Source organism: Squalius cephalus (assembly GCF_949319135.1).
Source record: "Squalius cephalus genome assembly, chromosome: 11".
Classification (NCBI taxonomy): domain Eukaryota; kingdom Metazoa; phylum Chordata; class Actinopteri; order Cypriniformes; family Leuciscidae; genus Squalius; species Squalius cephalus.
This window is the reverse complement of record NC_137132.1, coordinates 25089042-25106409: the sequence shown is the minus strand read 5'-3', so window position 1 is coordinate 25106409 and position 17368 is coordinate 25089042. Positions and strand designations below refer to the sequence as shown.

General features: G+C 39.9%; 1 protein-coding gene across 3 annotated transcripts in view; it reads left to right on the top strand.

The window, feature by feature from the left end:
• The window catches only part of nphs1 (NPHS1 adhesion molecule, nephrin), a 99472-nt gene that overhangs the window by 23635 nt on the left and 58469 nt on the right, over positions 1–17368 (top strand). The gene's annotated exons all lie outside the window — the stretch shown is intronic.

Sequence of the window (17368 nt, the reverse complement as noted above, 5' to 3'; positions counted from 1 at the left end):
GGAAGGAGCAAAAAAAAAGTTTCACTTTTTAATAATAATAAAAAAAAAATTATTATATAATATATTAAAGTGAAATAAAATAAATTCAAATTATTATACAAATAAATTATTGCTTTTTTTTTCAAAATGTATATACTTATAAAACTTTTCCAGACGAGTTTCACTTTTTCTTTTGCTGTAGAATCTTTTATGGAGGTAGTTAAGTTAAGTGCTGCTATGGTTTTACAGAGAGAATGGAAGATTTGAAAAGACTTTTGGACCAATTGGAATAAAATGGATAATAAATTGAAATTCTTACCATAGTTTTGAGTTTCGGGTTCAGTGCAATGTATCAGTTTTGAGACTTGGCTATAATTCTCTTTGTATTGTGTGAACCTTTGAGGCCGAATCGCCTTCAAGATTACCTGAAGGAAATTCATAGACATCACAGGGAAGGAGTTTGACTTAGTGTCGAATTGATTTCAGTGAAAGATGCTGGTAGTTATTGGTTCAATCTTGTGCAGCTGTTCTTTCCAATAAGAGTTCAATTTGAGGATCTTTGGAGCCATTTCAACATGTCAATTCCTTAAGCACTCGAGCTCTGAGGATGTTATTACTCAACCGTTCTTGACTCGTTGATTCGAACATGACCGGAAGACAGATTCAGTGAGGTGCTAGCTTGAGAAAAGCTCTCATTGTATCATTGAGAGAGTGAGTTGTTGAATCTATTACTTTGACCCGACATACTGATTCACAAATGAATTGTTCATTCTGATTTGAGTTCATTAAACAAGGACTAACTGAAAAGAATGAATCATTCATGAATTTTGTCTAGACTAATCTGTTGTTATTTCTTATGAGAAAAACAAACTTTTTCATTTTAATGCCATTGGATTGGATTGGATTGATGCAGTGTTGAAGTTCCACTTCGAAAGGCAAATGAGTTTTCAAATCATTGGCAAAATCAAGATTATTAAAGTGATTAGCAATCGAAATTTTCATCTGTTTCTCACACAAAGCTAGTGTACCGCTTCAAAAGTGTTGACATGTAATGCAAGTCATGTTGAATGCTTTTATGATAGTGTTTGTTCTTTTTGGAACTCCACAGACGTGGTCAGCTACTATGAACTGTTGCTGTATGGGAAAAAAAGATGCATGAAGGCTCTTCAAAAAGATTTGCCTTTTGTTTTACTAAAAAAAAAAAACATGAGGGAAAAAATACAGTAATGACATACTGTATACGTTAAAGGTTTGCTATTCCATCACTTTTCTTAGTTTAGGCATGCATGTATACATTTGTTTGTAGTTTAATGCTTGTGTAACGTACCTTTCAAGATGAATCTGAGGCGTCGTGTGGCAGATGGATGTTACTGAGCATGGTCACTGGTCCACGTCATATCACTGTATCATTCTTTCACTTTCTAGGCTTCTTTCACAGTCACACTTTGTAATGCATGCGTAATCCTCTCTGTTTCACACTTTCTCTCTTTTTTCTCCCCAAACTATCTATCCATCTATTGCTCAATCCCTTTCAGTCTCTGACTTTTGCTTTCCTTCCATCTCTTCTGCCTCCTGTGGTGGGAGCCGGCCCATATGTCTAAGGCAGGGGGTCTTGAAAGCCCCTTTTCTTCACCAGTCATCAAGCGTTCACTTCCTCTTCTGTCCCAGAGATGTGTGTGTGTGTGTGTGTGTGTGTGTGTGTGTGTGTGTGTGTGTGTGTGTGTGTGTGTGTGTGTGTGTGTGTGTGTGTGTGTGTGTGTGTGTGTGTGTGTGTGTGTGTGTGTGTGTAATGGAGGGCGGTTGCTGTGGTGACTGCTTTTCTTTTGCCTGGGAAGGCAGCAGGTTTTATTGACAGCAATGAAAAAGAGAAAGGACAAGAGAGTGAAGATAGTTATGGCTGTAACAGAATCTCAGTTTCACACACTTACACAAACACACACACACACGCTGCTGCATCAACAGCAGCAGGACTCATTTATCACAATCAACAGATTGTGTTTGCGCCTTTAATAGGACTGTACATTTAATATATTATTTTAGTGTGTTTTAATTATTCAAAAATAACAATAAAAAATAATCTGAATATATTTTATATAATTTAATTATTATAATACTTTTATCATTTTAAAATAAATAAAAATAAAAATAAATTCCAAACATTATAAAAAAATTTATTTTAATTGCATTTTTTAAAATAATTATATTTATAAATGTATAAAGTTATATGATTATATATAAATATATATATTTTTCTAACAATGCAATAAAAATTGCAATTATGCCTTCTGTACTTAAATTCCCATGTATGATTTCCAAATATGATTATAAAACCATATATTAAAAACTTTATATAATTATTTTTTTATATAATTCATCCATTATATAATTCACCCAATTTCATTATTATATTTATTTGTATACTATATATACTGTATGTATATATATATATATATATATATATATATATATATATATATATATATATATATATATATATATATATATATATAATCAGAACAATTATACATATGTTACAATATATGTAACAAAGTATATGGGTTACAAAGATGATGAAGAGTAAGACAGGTTCCAAATATTAAGTGATTTAATGATAAAATAAACCCAGAATATTCCAGCATGTGCAACAGTTTGCTCTAGACACAAACAACAACCGACCAACAACTGACGAAAAAGGGAACTTAATTATACACTAATAAATAAATAATAAAATATACACAAACAAGTGGTGGGAAATATAAACAGAGACAACAGGAAATAAGCAAACTAAAAGTCCATGAGAATGAAAACTAAACTGACAGATCATGACATTACACCCCCTCTGAGAAGGTGCGACCTCAGGCCAAAACTGAAGAGGTGAGGGAGGCGGGGGCTTAAGAGGTGGACGAGTAGATGGCGAAGGGCTGGTGAGAGGAGACGGATGAGACCCTGGAGGCGATGATAGTAGTTGCCTGGTGACCGAGATGGTTTGACAGCCCACGGAGGAGTCGACTGCGGGCGGTGCCACAGTGTAAAGGTGACCTCCGACATCCGGGTGACGACCGACAGAGATGGAGACGATGTCAGAGGATCCCCGGGCGCAGACGAAGAGCTGATTGGCTTGAGTGACACCGCTGGCTCTGGAGACCAAGGCGAGGGTGCGGCGACGAGCGCTCGAGTTGGAGCCAGAGTGTCCGAGGACTGAGGCTGAGCCGGTGGGACTAAGGACAGAGGCGGAGCTGGAGGGAGGGAGGAACCTGCTGTAGCCGTAGGGTTGGAGGGACTGAGTGCAGTGGAAGTCCGTGGCTGAAGTACAGTGATGACTGACCAAGGGGGAGCCGGTGGGACGAGGGAACCCGGTGGGGCCGCAAAGTCGAGGGTCTCTGGTGAAGCCGAGGGCTGGAGGAGCCAAAGCGGATCCGACAGGTCGACGGGCCGAGGTGGAGCGAAAGGATCAGAGGCTGGAGGCGGAGCCACAGAATCTTCTCTCTCGGGTGAGTCTGGCGGTTGCACGGCCTGCGGCTTCACAGCACAGCAAGGCATTCCCGGGGAAGACGAAGGGCTGCAGGCATCCAGCAGAGGCGGGGCTGGAGGACTGGCTGAGCTTAGAGGTGAAGGTGACGGGGTAAGCTTGAGGTGATCAAGAACGGTATTCCAATTCCCAAAAGGTCAACTAAACCGTCTCAGTGCGGTCTTGAAACAGCGATGATTCAGGACAAACAGATAAATAACAGTTCATAGAGTTGTCTCGAAACAGAAACTCGAAACTCGGGGATAGATGCTCTCCAGACATCTAATGACTGCCTCCATCCAGTCAAGTCCTGTGGTGTCTGGGAGGTCTACTGGTTTGTGGTAGTTAGCACCGATCCAGATAACTGACTTCAGGGTCTCGTCGTCATTAGAGCAGGTGATGGCGAGATGACAAAAAAAAGATTTTTCAACTGAAAAATCCAATAAATGAAGGCTTCGGCAGGCTAAAGCAGTGCATTTTGTTGCGTAATCCATCTGGGTAGAATCCATCTTTTACAGTATGAATATCCAAAGATGATGAAGAGTCAGAGAGGTTCCAAATACTGATTTTTTTTTTTAATGCAGTAAAAAAAATCAGATTCAAGTGTTTTTTTTTTTTGTGGTTTTTTTTTTTTTTTTTTGCAAGTATGCTGGAAAGAATCAATATGTTCAATGATAATTTAATAATACATTTTTATTTAGAAAAAAAACAAAACAATATATTGACTATTCAGGTGACTATTCAAATGCACTTTTTTTGTAATGTCTATTTGTGGTTTTACTTATCTGCCACAATAATGTAGGCTAATGTCTTATCTTACTAACTTAACTGTATTAACTGTAGGGTTTGTTAATTGCCATTTAATTTAATTTATTTGATTACAATATGTATTTGAGCCCGATAGTCTGCTTATGTGAAAGATGCATCACTCCATTTTACTTTTTGTTTAGTGTTTCCATATATAACTGAAATATTATAGGCTAATTTTTGTTTATGTGATGTTTTGAAATGGACATTTGCAAATGTGAGTGCTGAAGGCAGCAGTATTTTCCCATCCATTACCTCACCATTGCACCCATTCGGGGCTGGATTTTTGCTGCGTCTGCTTCTAATCTACCTCAGTAAATCCAATCCAAATGGCATAATGTCTTTACAGAGGGGAGTGGTGAGGTGGGGGAAAAAGGAGAGAAGACTGAGCGAGAGACTAAAAGATGAGGCAGGGTCTTAATTGGATTCCCTATGTCCATGTGATATGTTTTATAATGGCCTAATTCAAGATGAATCACCCTTGGCTTGCTAGAAGCTAAGCGCGTGGCCACAGCGTCAATAGCTATCTCCACAGGCACTGCCGTGAAGCTTTCTCAAGGCTTCTGTGTGTGTTTTTCTTCTTTGTCACACATAGACCATGGTTATAGAAGATAACCATGTCTGTCACTTCAAGTGGCACCTTATAATCCTGAACAATAATGCGGCCATGTCCTTTCTCTCCTTTGATCCTGACTATCCATTCTAGCAAACCATTGTTAGCATTTCACAAATACAACCAGGTTCACATCTGGCTCAAAAGCTTATTTTCGCCTGTGTAAAATAATTCATTTTGAAAACCTTTCCCCGTCTTACAGTTAAAAATACCACTTTATATCTCACAATTGTGACTTTAATTCTCATAGTTGCGTCTTTATCTCACAGTTGCAAGTTTGTTTCTTGTAATTTTTTCGTGCACTTGTTTTGTGTGATTATATTTAACATTATTTCAAGTCATATATATATATATATATACAGTAACATATTTTGATAAAAGGGCTGCCCCCGACTAAAGACTTTTCTAGTCAACTTGTAGTCGTTCATTTAAGCCATTAGTCGACTAATTGCACGCTTATATTCATTTAATTGCTTAAATATGTACTAGGGGGAATACTAAACCATAACAAGCCTTTAATATGGATGTAATATATGCCTTGCGCTTGAGCAAACGCATAAAGCTTGCTGCAAAGCACCAGCAAAAGTAATAATTATGAATGTGTCGGATAAAATAGCAAGGAGACATTTTAATAATTTATTAATAAACTAATGATTTCTGAGTCGGTGTCAGCTGCAAAGATGGAGTTGACAATGCTGAGTCCATCTCCACAGTAGCCTATAGTGGACACGCCTTTATGCATCTTTCATAGGGGTTACATAATCAGAGAGTATTTGTTTTTTATTTTAATTAGTTTGTTTAAAAGTAGATATTTCAAGCTTTCTTTAGATATATTTCTAATGTCTTCGAGGCAAGTAGCCTATACGCTGAGTTTCGGTTCATTTTTATGATGCGCTTCAGTTCATGGAGACTGAGATGGCAGAAAGCGCATATTCTTTTTGTATTATTTATTTTAAAAATGCACAACATTTTGTTGTTATTGTGAGTTTACACAAATAAGTGTGACCCATTACAGTTTCGAATGATGTATTACCACTTTTCAGTATGACCATAAATGGCTAAAATTAGTATCTTATTAGTACTTTTGGTGTGAAAGAGCCTTTACATTTGCCAAAAAACAGTGTTTTCTTGGTTATTACAAAAAAAAAAAAAAAAACTAGCAAGCCCAGCCCAAGTAAGAAAAAGTAATGTAGTATTATAACACATTTCTTTTAAATGTAACTTTCCTCAACACTGATTATATCTTTGTAGAAGAATTGGTTTACCTTTTTTTGGGAATGAGATAGATAGATAGATTGATAGATTGATTGATTGATTGATTGATTGATTGATTGATTGATTGATTGATTCATTCATTCATTCATTCATTCATTCATTCATTCATTCATTCATTCATTCATTCATTCATTCATTCATTCATTCATTCATTCATTCATTCATTCGACTGATTGATTCAAAGGAAAGATGCAAGAAGTTGGCTTTATTTCTGAATTTTCGGATATGACACAGAATGTCCAGCAATTTCGTGACCCAACGCTCTCTCAGCAGAGCTGGAATCTCATTCCTGATGAGAGTCACTGCTTAGTCGCCATGATCTCGGTTTTCTTCAGGCATCTCTTTGCCGCCCACATTCAGTATCTGAGTCATGAATTGTGCCACATATACGTGATTGTCACTCACATTAAGTCAACTGCACGTCCTAGTGCTCCAGCCCGGAGGTGTTTCTTGCTTCTCTGCATAGCCTCAGACTAAATATAAATGCAAAACTGTGTCCAACACAGCTTCCACCTGAAATGATGAAGCTTTAAAGAGGCTCAATGGTTGGCTGATTATGTTTTTTTCCTGCAGCTCCAGAGTGATTAGTCATGTGGCATTCTCAGATCAGATGATTGGCTCAACAAAAAAAAAAGTTTCTAAATCTTAGTGCCTATGCTTTACGGCAACGACGTCACATACATCAACAACAACATGAAGCACGAAGACACTTGCGCGCATTTCAGACGTGATTCTTGGAAGACTCGACGATGGAAAAAACAGAGAAAGCGCGGTCGGAAGAGTGTAGGAAAAGGAAGAGAGAACCGCGTGAGGAACCGGAGAAGAGTCAGGCTTTCACTCATTGGCGCGAGCTAAAAAGCAGCACTGGATGCAACAGCGATGCTGACCTGGCGATCTTGTTGATGGACTAGTAAGTTAGTTGATTCCTGCGATTATCATGAGAACAGTTGTCAATATCTCACACAATTATCAGAACATAAATAAGCCTAGAGGTTGTAAATAGTGTAAACGAGCACAATTTGCAAACTATTATGATAAATTGCAATAATCATGTCTAATGACATCATAACGGTCAATGTTATGAAATAATGCGACGTACATTTAACTTTATTGATGTCATCTGGCATTTTGTAATGTTTACATTACAATCAAAAAACACAAATGAAATTATACAGTAGGCCTAGACTCAGAGCCGTCGCATAGACTGTGCGAACTGTGCAACCGCACAGGGCCTCGCGCCACTAGGGGGCCTCGCAATCCTGCTGTTTTTATTTATTTATTTATTTTTACATATTTTTTTTTTTGTCCCCACCACTTTTTAAAACATCTCGCGGCACGAATATAATAATTCTACAAATAAAACATCTCCAGTTAACTGGCAGAGCATTCATTTCGTTCGTTTTTTTAAATAAGAGACGATCTAGCGCTGAAATGTTTTTTAAATCAAGTCATCAAAGTGCTCGTTGCCGCTGCGATCAGTGGCGCGGATACAGTGTTTTCTCGTGTGGCTCGCGCACACACCGCACTAACTTCACTCGGACGCGCGCTTCAATCCGTTATATTCGTTCTGGTGAAATCACCAAACATAATGCACACAAATGTGTCCCTGCTTGATATACAACCACTGATGAACATAATCGGTTTTGATGAGGAAAAAAACTATACGATAAAAAAAACTAAATAAAAAAAAAACTATACGAGGGCGGATTAGAACCGAGAACCTTTTACACGATAGGCGGTAGTTCTACCACTGGACCATTATGAAACACGTTACAATCTTACACACCTCGTTGCATACTTGATTTTTTTTCCCTCTGAAATAAATAGCAAAAAGTCATAGCTGACTCTGAGATGTGCATGATTATGCTGTATTATTCTACTTGATAAAAACGTATTGCAGCGAGATTATGCGTGCAATAGAACTAGAACAGCTACGTCCGTCCGTGTGACTGATTCATGCGCAATTGAGCATCCACATCAAAGAGCAGGGCCTCGCATTTCAAGTTCGCACAGGGCCTCGCACCCCACCTGCGACGGCACTGCCTAGACTATAGGCTATTTACTTGTGATTTAGCTGCAATCATGTAAAAACGTTATAAGCCAGCAAACGTGGTAGGCTACTTTATTATTATAAAGTAGTCTAACACTTGACACAAACTTATTATTATATCCTATTACCATCATCAGTAGTTCAGTAGACTATGCAGTAGCCTAATATTTGTATGAAATCATGAAACATTACCTGGTCAATATCTTCGCAGTCTATCTGTGCCTGTTCCATGCCTGACGCTTCTATCCTACCGAACAGGTACCGGTGTACAGGTTGGGGGTGGGTATTTACGACAGTGCAAGTATTCCACAGCGACTCTAGGGGTCGCTGTTTAACAAAAACACAATTTCTACATAGTGTGCCTTTAAAACCCATTCAAGACGGGTATCGGACTGAATCAGTTGGGATTGTAACATCTAGTCCTTATTATATAATTTGCATATTAAAAAAAAAAAAAAAAAACATTTTAGTTGTAAATAGACCTAATCTTATGTAATATGATATATAATTAATATACTTAATGTTTATATGTGAATAAAAGCCTAAATTAAATCTGTTCATCATACGAAGCGATCAAGTCTCTTCATCTCTTCATTTGGACTTAACCGCTCAATTCATATGGATTAGTTTTACGGTTTCTTTATGAATTTTTTGAAGAGTAAAATTGGTAGTTGCGTGTCTGTCTATGGAGGGTACAGAAATCTCTCAGATTTCATCAATAAGATCTTTATTTGTGTTTGGAAGATGAACGAAAGGGTTTGGAACAACATAAGGATGAGTAAATAATGACAGAATATTCATTTTTGGGCAAAATAACCCTTTAAACAGCAAGAATTCTGTCAATTTTCTCTGGAAAGTGCTATATAGTGTGAGAGCGCTAGTGTCTGTTGGGACTGCGTGTCATGTAGGGAAGTGGATTCGAGTCTCTAGATTATGGTTGGTAACTGGTTCGGACACTATTTTGTTTATCATATGTCGGTTTGATTTACTCAAATCAAGACTTGTTCGGTCGAGGGTTGAAAGTGTTTATTGTCATATGCGGTGGGCTAAAAATGAAGAATGTAAGAACAGGAAAGACAGAGAGAGGGAGAAATTGCTGTTATCTCTGTTGCCTCAGATGCACCTGCTGCACTCTTCAGACAGGAACGAGATGGGAGGAGATGAGAGGAGAGGTGCAGAGCGAAGGAAGAGGTGGAAAGATCAGTGGTATGAAGACGAGAAGAAGAGATGAAATGAGAGAGGGAAGGAAAGAGAGAGAGCAGAGGAGAAGAAATGGGACTGCTTCAATGGCTGTTAGCTTCAAAGCTCACACCTGAGCCCAGTGTAACCGTGTGTGTGTTTGTGGATGAGTGTATTCAAGCCTTTTGAGGCATGTCTGGTCAAAACTTGTTAACAGACTGTGTTTGCTCATGTGGTCTAACAAGGCTCTGATGTGTGTGTGTGTGTGTGTGTGTGTGTGTGTGTGTGTGTGTGTGTGTGTGTGTGTGTGTGTGTGTGTGTGTGTGTGTGTGTGTGTGTGTGTGTGTGTGTGTGTGTGTGTGTGTGTTGTGCAGATACACATGGCCATGAGAAAAGACGGTCTTTAATTTGAGGCAGTGGTTGGGTTTAGATGAATGACCCTCCATCTGCCTCAAGTTACCTGGCTATGTAGGCGTTCATCTCTATTCAGATACGGCCAAATACGGTTTCTCTGACTCGGTGAACTTGACATTAACGTCGACCCTATTTACTTTCTTAATACACGTTTCTGGTCTTATTGTGAACCATCAATGCATTTCATTCCAAGGAAAAATTGTTTTTTTTTGGTAATATTAACAAAATGCACCTGCTCGGTTTCTGAAATCACTGTTGGGTAATGTTAACCAGCTATTTGGCTATTGGTTAACAACCAATAGTCTACACAGCTTAGATTACATCAGTGTTAAAAGAAAACATTGCTGTCTCATATTGCTTAAAAATGTTTTGTAAATGTTTACTTGAATACTTTCCTAATATTTGAACTGAATACAAGGACCACATCATCCATCCATCCATCCATCCATCCAACAAACTTTAAGGCTTTTAACTTTTTTCAGAACTTTAAATATGACTTTTTTGTCATCCCAACATTAAAAGTTTGTCTAGACAAGTTTGTTTGCTAAAAATGAGTCATATCAATTTCCTTGTATTTCACTTTTTTTTTTTTATTATATTTCCTTGCATTGAAATTTAAGTTTCTATTCTGCATCATTTGCTTCCAAAATGCAGTACAAATTCAAGGGTTTGTCTGGCCATGAGTTAAACCACATTTATATGTCTAGAGTCCTCATCTCATGTCACTGTACATAATTCTTTTTCTAAAGTATTTTTCATTTCTTTCATTTCAAAACTTTTTAATGGGGGAAAAATTACTGAGTGCACCTTTAAGTAAACATCACTGTTGTCACAGCTTCATCTCGATGACAAAACTGCATCAACATTCATTTACACATATAATTGTCCATGTGGGAGGGAGCTGTTTTCGTTTATTTCACCAGGAAATGTGTCTATTTGTACACGAGAGAGCTTGAAGCAAGCATCTGTGATCAAATTATTGCCTTTTGACTATCTTTTCATTCACTTGGCTATTGCATGTGTGAATCGGTTTTGAGGAAAACATTTGCATGTTTATATGTTTATTGATGAGTATGTGAGAGAAAAACCGAAAGGGTATGTTCAACTGTCTGCGCTAATGAGCTTCTTATCTTCCATATCTGTCCATTCGTCTAAATTTGTCTAATGAATCAAAATTCACTGCTCAATGTTTCTATGCCTGAGCGCTTGTATGTGTGTGTGTTCATTTCTCTGTTCTTCTGCATACAAATGTGTATGTGTGCATGTATGGCTTTGTATTTGCTCTGTTCATGTGAGCGTACATTTGTCTAGGGAGGAGAGGTCGCAGGAAGTATGGTGGGCGACTCAGGTGGGCTTCTCTGAGGTCATAATCTTTGCCTGACTAACCATTGGCTGTCATGCTCTGGCTCCTAATGCTCCCAGTAACACAGACATAAAACTCCCCACACATACCCAGACACACCTCTGCACATTCCCCATACGCACACACACACTCACACACACAACCTCTCCCTCTCTCATCATTCCTTCTCTCCGGTCTCAAAGAACAGACTGCTGAACACACACACCTGGTTTCTACCGCAGCTTGACTGCAGCAGAAAGGGAAAGGAGAAAGAATGAGGAGAAAGTAACTGGAGGGTGTTTAAATGACCAGGGGGCTAGAGACCCCTCGTTCCAGTCATTGCACCCCTTGTTGTTTCTAAAAACAGTCTGAGAGGCCTAGTCATTTAAAAATTTGGTCTCCATGACATTAGACTTGAGATGAATGAGTTAAAATATATTAGAACTGACAGTAATTAACTTTCATTTTAGATAGGCTATATGTAGAATTCAGAAACCCTTGTTATTACCGACATCTGTGGACGTGAACTGAACTGCAGCCAACAACTTATTGCTCGTGCTCACACTCGTTCACACGTTTGATTTTCCGAGCGAACTACCTTCACCTTTCATTGGTATCCTAGGTAGTCGGGAAAGGTCACTTTTTTAAGCTTCGTTACAGGCTGTTCACATTTGCAAAAAAAAAAAAAAAAAGTGATTAATACATGGAAAATATTAATATCATATAAAAAGAAAAAAGAAACAATATAATATGAAACATATGATGATATTATAATAGTATAATCGTTACCTGGCAATATGGTATTGGAATGCATTTGATCTATTTAATCTACCTATTTTGCTATGTTAATATCCTGTATAGTTATGTTATGTGAATAAGAAGAGGAAATAGTTCAGTACCAGCAGATTAGTTCAAGAATAGTAGTATGGTCTGTTGTAGATATGACATCACTGTGATGAAACACTGTTGTTTTTACATGCTACCTTGGCATTGATGTTGTATTTTTTGCTCTTGTTGTTTTGAAGCACCTTTTAGCTTTTTTAGCTTTGCTATATATCGAGCACTGAGCCAAAAGTTGAGAGAGCGAGAATGAGGGATGAAGTGAAAGACATGCATAGAGGCAGAGAGAGAGAGAAAGAGATAAATGCTCTACCTGCTTGCTTGGTCTGTGAGCACACCATCAGTCTTTACTGGGAAATCTATGTGCCTAAACAATGTCTTCTCTACCACAACAAGTGATGAGCCTGGCTTCATCTGCAGAGAATGAGAGAGAGAGAGTGAGGGGGCGATGGCGTGAGGGTGAGAAAGCGAGAGAGTGAGAGGAAATTGTGAGCAGTTAAAAAGAAAGGGAGAGCAGAAGAGAAGAGAAAACAAATGCATCTCATTATCTAAGCAGGCTCCTCTGCAGTGCTCTCCTCAGCCATCAGTGTCTGTACAGCTCCTATTGCTTCCTTTAAATCCATTTGAAGCCCAAGACTTGCCCCATCTGTCTCGGTGTGAAGCCCCTCGCTCATCAGTGCCGAGCTACACACAGCAATAACGCCCCCTAGTGCCTAGAAACTCCAGGGGAGCAACTGGCTACCTGAACAACAACACTGAGGCTCTAATTACAATGTGCCAGTTCTCACTGGGTATTTCTTTGGTTTATTTGCTAGGGTTTTTTTCCATAGTGAAATTAAGGATTTTATATTGTTTTGGGTATGTAAGCTTGCCCCTCTGGGAAAAAAATAAAAATAAAATGATGATCATCGTGTCATCCAGTATAATTTGAGAATGTTCCACAGAGAGACTTGTGCTTCAAAGGAAGCCAGAAAATCAAAGTAGTTCACATAGTAAATCACAAATAATCTTATTTGACTATTATTTGACTTAGAAGTCCAATTTATTATTTTTTAAGACTTATTTATTAGTAATTAATGATAGTAATTAATGAAGTTATTTATTTATTAAATATCTTAATAATAATATCTTAATAATATTGTATTTACATTTACTATTTTAAATATATACTATTATAATAATTATTATATTATATTATAATGTTATGTTATTAAATGTATTTATTTATGTATGTATTTATTTTTAAAATAAGAAATATATAATACTAGATAGAATAATATAATTTATATTATATAGAAAATATAATCATGATATTATTTTTTTATATAATAAACTATATATATATATATATATATATATATACTACTTCTATTTTAATTTTATTTTGTAGAGAAACAGAAGTTTTCATTCTATTATAGTGCATATAAACAATTTTTTATTTAATTGAGATTTTAATTGTAATAATAATGCTTTTTGTTTATTTTCTTCTAAGCTGTTACTGTGTAATAATATTATGTAGAAAGCTGTCAGACTTTGTCTCAGTTAAAAGTTTCAGGGGCCGTTCACACAGCACATGTTCTTGCTTTTGGTCTGCACTGTTTTTTAACTGTGGTGTCAGAAGTACATTTTGCCTTTTTCTAATAATTCAGCCTTTAATAACACAAGACCTGTGTTTTTTGCTCCCTACTGTTTTGCACCGTCTCGGTTTTTTACAGCTAACTCACTTCCTGTGTGAACAGCCTTAAGTTCATAAGCAGGATTTTAAGATATTCCTTACACATTGTACAACCAAAAAATGTTGCCGTTTCACACTTTTGCATCCAATATCAAGCTCACAGTGGGAAAACTGTGCAACTCGGGTAAACTTGGACAGTGCCACATTTGAGTTCGATTCGTTTGAACAGAGCACAAAAACTGATTTTCACTCTCTCTCGTCAAAAGCTGCGAGAAGCGCTCTGTAGCCCGGAGCGATGCAGGGGAAAGTTGCGCAGCGGAGAGGTAAAGAGGGAGCGCTTTGATCGGCGGCGTGCGCGTCTCTTCTGCTGGAGGTGATTTGCAGCGCTGTTGCTGCTGCTCTTTTTTTCCTATAAGCAGAGCGCTATGCTAGATTAGCATTTAGTGCATTTCCACAGGCTTGTCGACAGTGCAGGGGCCACGCTTCATCATCCGTCTGTGATTCACACAGGCGTTTCAATTGATAATGAGATGGTCTGCTTCTGCAGTGTCGTGCTGAGGCCACTGAAAGTGAAAGTGCTCTGATAGAAAACAACCAAGAAACACTGCGAGGCCCTTCATTAAGATATTAAATAACCATGTGCAGGGGTTTGTGAGGCTCTAAGTAAGATTTGTTTCACTATTTGTTTTAAAGCATTAAAGTAGACCTATTATAGGCGGCGATTTATGTTTCTCCCGGTGGTTGCCCACTGCCAACACTCCATACTCCACCCCCTGCGATGACAAACGCATCTACATCTTTCATTTTTGTTTATTGGAAACTTGCAAGTGCAAATTCATTACCAACCAAGTATAAACACATATTCACCTATGTTTCCAAGAGCAAATGATAAATGGGCTAAGCAAGGAGAAACATTCACATATGCAACAAATGCCCCTTAAAACATTTTAGCATGCCTCTTGCTCCATACTTTTTAGGCTATACTTGGTGTTCCCTTTCGAGGGAACCCGCACTGCGTCGGGAATCGTCACATTGGGGAACGCCTTCAGCGCGACGCGTCTGAAGCCTGTATGGAACTAGTCCAATCTCGATTGGTGTTGCGTCATTACGTCACTCGTGACGTCGCATGTGACGGTGATGCGGAAGCTATAAAAGGACGCCGGATCACAACAGCGTTAGCTTTCTGGTCTTCAGCAAGCGTTCTGTGTGACTGTATTGTCTTATTTGGTGTCGTCTGTCTATCACTGACAAGAAAAATGGCGAATAAAGAGAAACAGTTCAGACAGTGTGCGTCCCCTTGCCCGTGCTATTTGAGCGAGGGTGACACACACTCACTCTGTGTTGTTTGTCTGGGAGTGGAGCATGCACAGGCAGTGCTCAGGGGCGCTGTCACTGCAAACTGTGATCTGTTGCCCCTGAGAATGCTCCACTCCCACCTGAGCTTGTTCGATGAATCAGGCCAGGCTCGCACTCCCCGTGGGTCAGGTCCCGTATCTGTTGAGGCAGCGCTGCACCTTCACTCATGGGGATCGCAAATGGAGCTGGCAGATTATGTTGACACTGCTTCGGCCCTTTTTCAGCATTCAGCAGCCAGCTCCATTGGTCCCGCGCACGGGTCTGAAGCCCGCTCTGCGGCTTCTTCCACCCGTGACGAGGACCTATCTGGCTCCAAGGAGTTCGATATTTTGAGCATAGAGGCAGGAGAATGTGAGGATTCACCACCCCATTCTCCTGCCTTCAAGGAGCTGCTGGAGGTTGTGACCAGGGCCAAATTAAACATTGATTGGCCAGCAGAGAAGCAGGAAGGAAACCGATGGTTTGCAAGCCCGGTCAAAGCCTTCGCGCCGGGGGCCTCCCATTTTTTTAATAAGCCCTTCTCGTCCCGTCTGTCGAGCCCCAATGTTCATATTTATTCTTCCATTGTGCGCTCAAATATCTTTCGCCCGATGCTGCATCATCCCTGAGAGCCCCAGTGCTCCCCTCCATGCCCTGCCGTACTACATCAGCCTTGGTGGGGAAAGCATATATGGCGGCAGGTTGGGCTGGTGCATGCCTGCATACTATGGGGATATTGCAGGCATACCAGGCCGACCACCTCAAAGAAGTGGACAACAGCGGGGAGGTCGCCCTTGATAATATCGAAGAACTGCGTCAAGCGGCTGACTTGTCTCTACGTGCTACCAAGGAGACGGCCGGTGCCATCGGCCACTCATCCCCCGCTGTCTGCTAGTCTGCTGCCAGGGGGCAGTCCCATGAGGCTACCGCCAGCTCCTCGGACCTGCAGCAGCAGAAGGAGGGTGTTGCCTCTCATGCCCCCCCCACAAAAGGCCTGGGGCCAGAGGCAGCACTCTCAGCCGAAGTCCTCCAAGCCGAAGACAGATCTGAGGGCTGTCATTCAGGCGATGAAGGCTGAAGTTTCTGAGGTTCGCTTTTGGGGGAAAAGCGTATCAATACAGAGTTCTTCCATTCGGCCTAGCAGCTTCACAAAATGTATGGATGCCGCTCTAGCCCCACTAAGACTTCAGGGCATTCACATTCTCAATTACATCGACAACTGGCTCATCCTGGCACAGTCAGAGGAGATGGCGGTTCAACATCGAGATGTTGTTCTGAACCATCTGAGGTTCTTGGGGTTGAGACTCAATGTCAAGAAGAGTTCACTAATTCCTCTACAGAGAACGATATTCCTGAGGGTAGTGTGGGATTCAGTTATGATGTGGGCACTGTTGTCTCCTGCTCGTATAAACACCATCTTGACCACAGTCATGAGTATCAAGCTAGGCCAGACCATCACTGTCAAACATTTTCAAAGGGTTCTGGGTCTTCTGGCAGCAGCATCCAATGTGATACCTTTTGGCCTGCTGTATATGAGGGCCCTGCAGTGGTGGCTCGGGACCAGAGGGTTTTCCCCCGAGGGGGAACCAATTTCGCACGATCAAAGTAATGCGCAGATGCCTTCGTGCTTTGGTTTCATTCCCCAATGTGTCGATTCTCGACGCAGTGCGATTTCCCTCGAAAGGGAACGTCTTGGGTCACGAGTGTAACCCTCGTTCCCTGAGAAGGGAACAAGACGTTGCGTCCCTCGGCCACACTTCCTGCGCTCCTGAGAACGACTAGCTTCGACCAATCAGAAGCTAACGCTGTTGTGATCTGACGTCCTTTTATAGCTTTCGCATCACCGTCACATGCGACGTCACGAGTGACGTAATGACGCAACACCAAACGAGATTGGACTAGTTCCATACAGGCTTCAGATGCGTCACACTGAAGGCGTTCCCCGATGTGTCGATTCTCGACGCAGCGTCTCGTTCCCTTCTCAGGGAACGAATGAGGGTTACAGTTGTAACCCGAGATGTTTTTTAAGAGTACAGTCTTTTTTCTCTGTGCAATGTTGCACTTGATGAATTAATTGCACAAAAGTTATTTGTGTCTTGTAAAGAGAAACACATGGACTGCAAATACATTACCAACCAAACAAAAACATATTCTTTCCATCAGTGTTGTCACGAGCCGGTCTCTCGCTGATATACCTGATGGTTTTGGAGTTAATAACATAAAATGCATTTTATAATGGTGAAAAAAAACCCAGAAAGTACAAGCTTTTGAGTCAGGTTATGTTGTAATGTTAAATGTAATGGGAGAATTCTGTTGTAAAATCCACCAATCAGAGAAGTTCTGAATCTCAA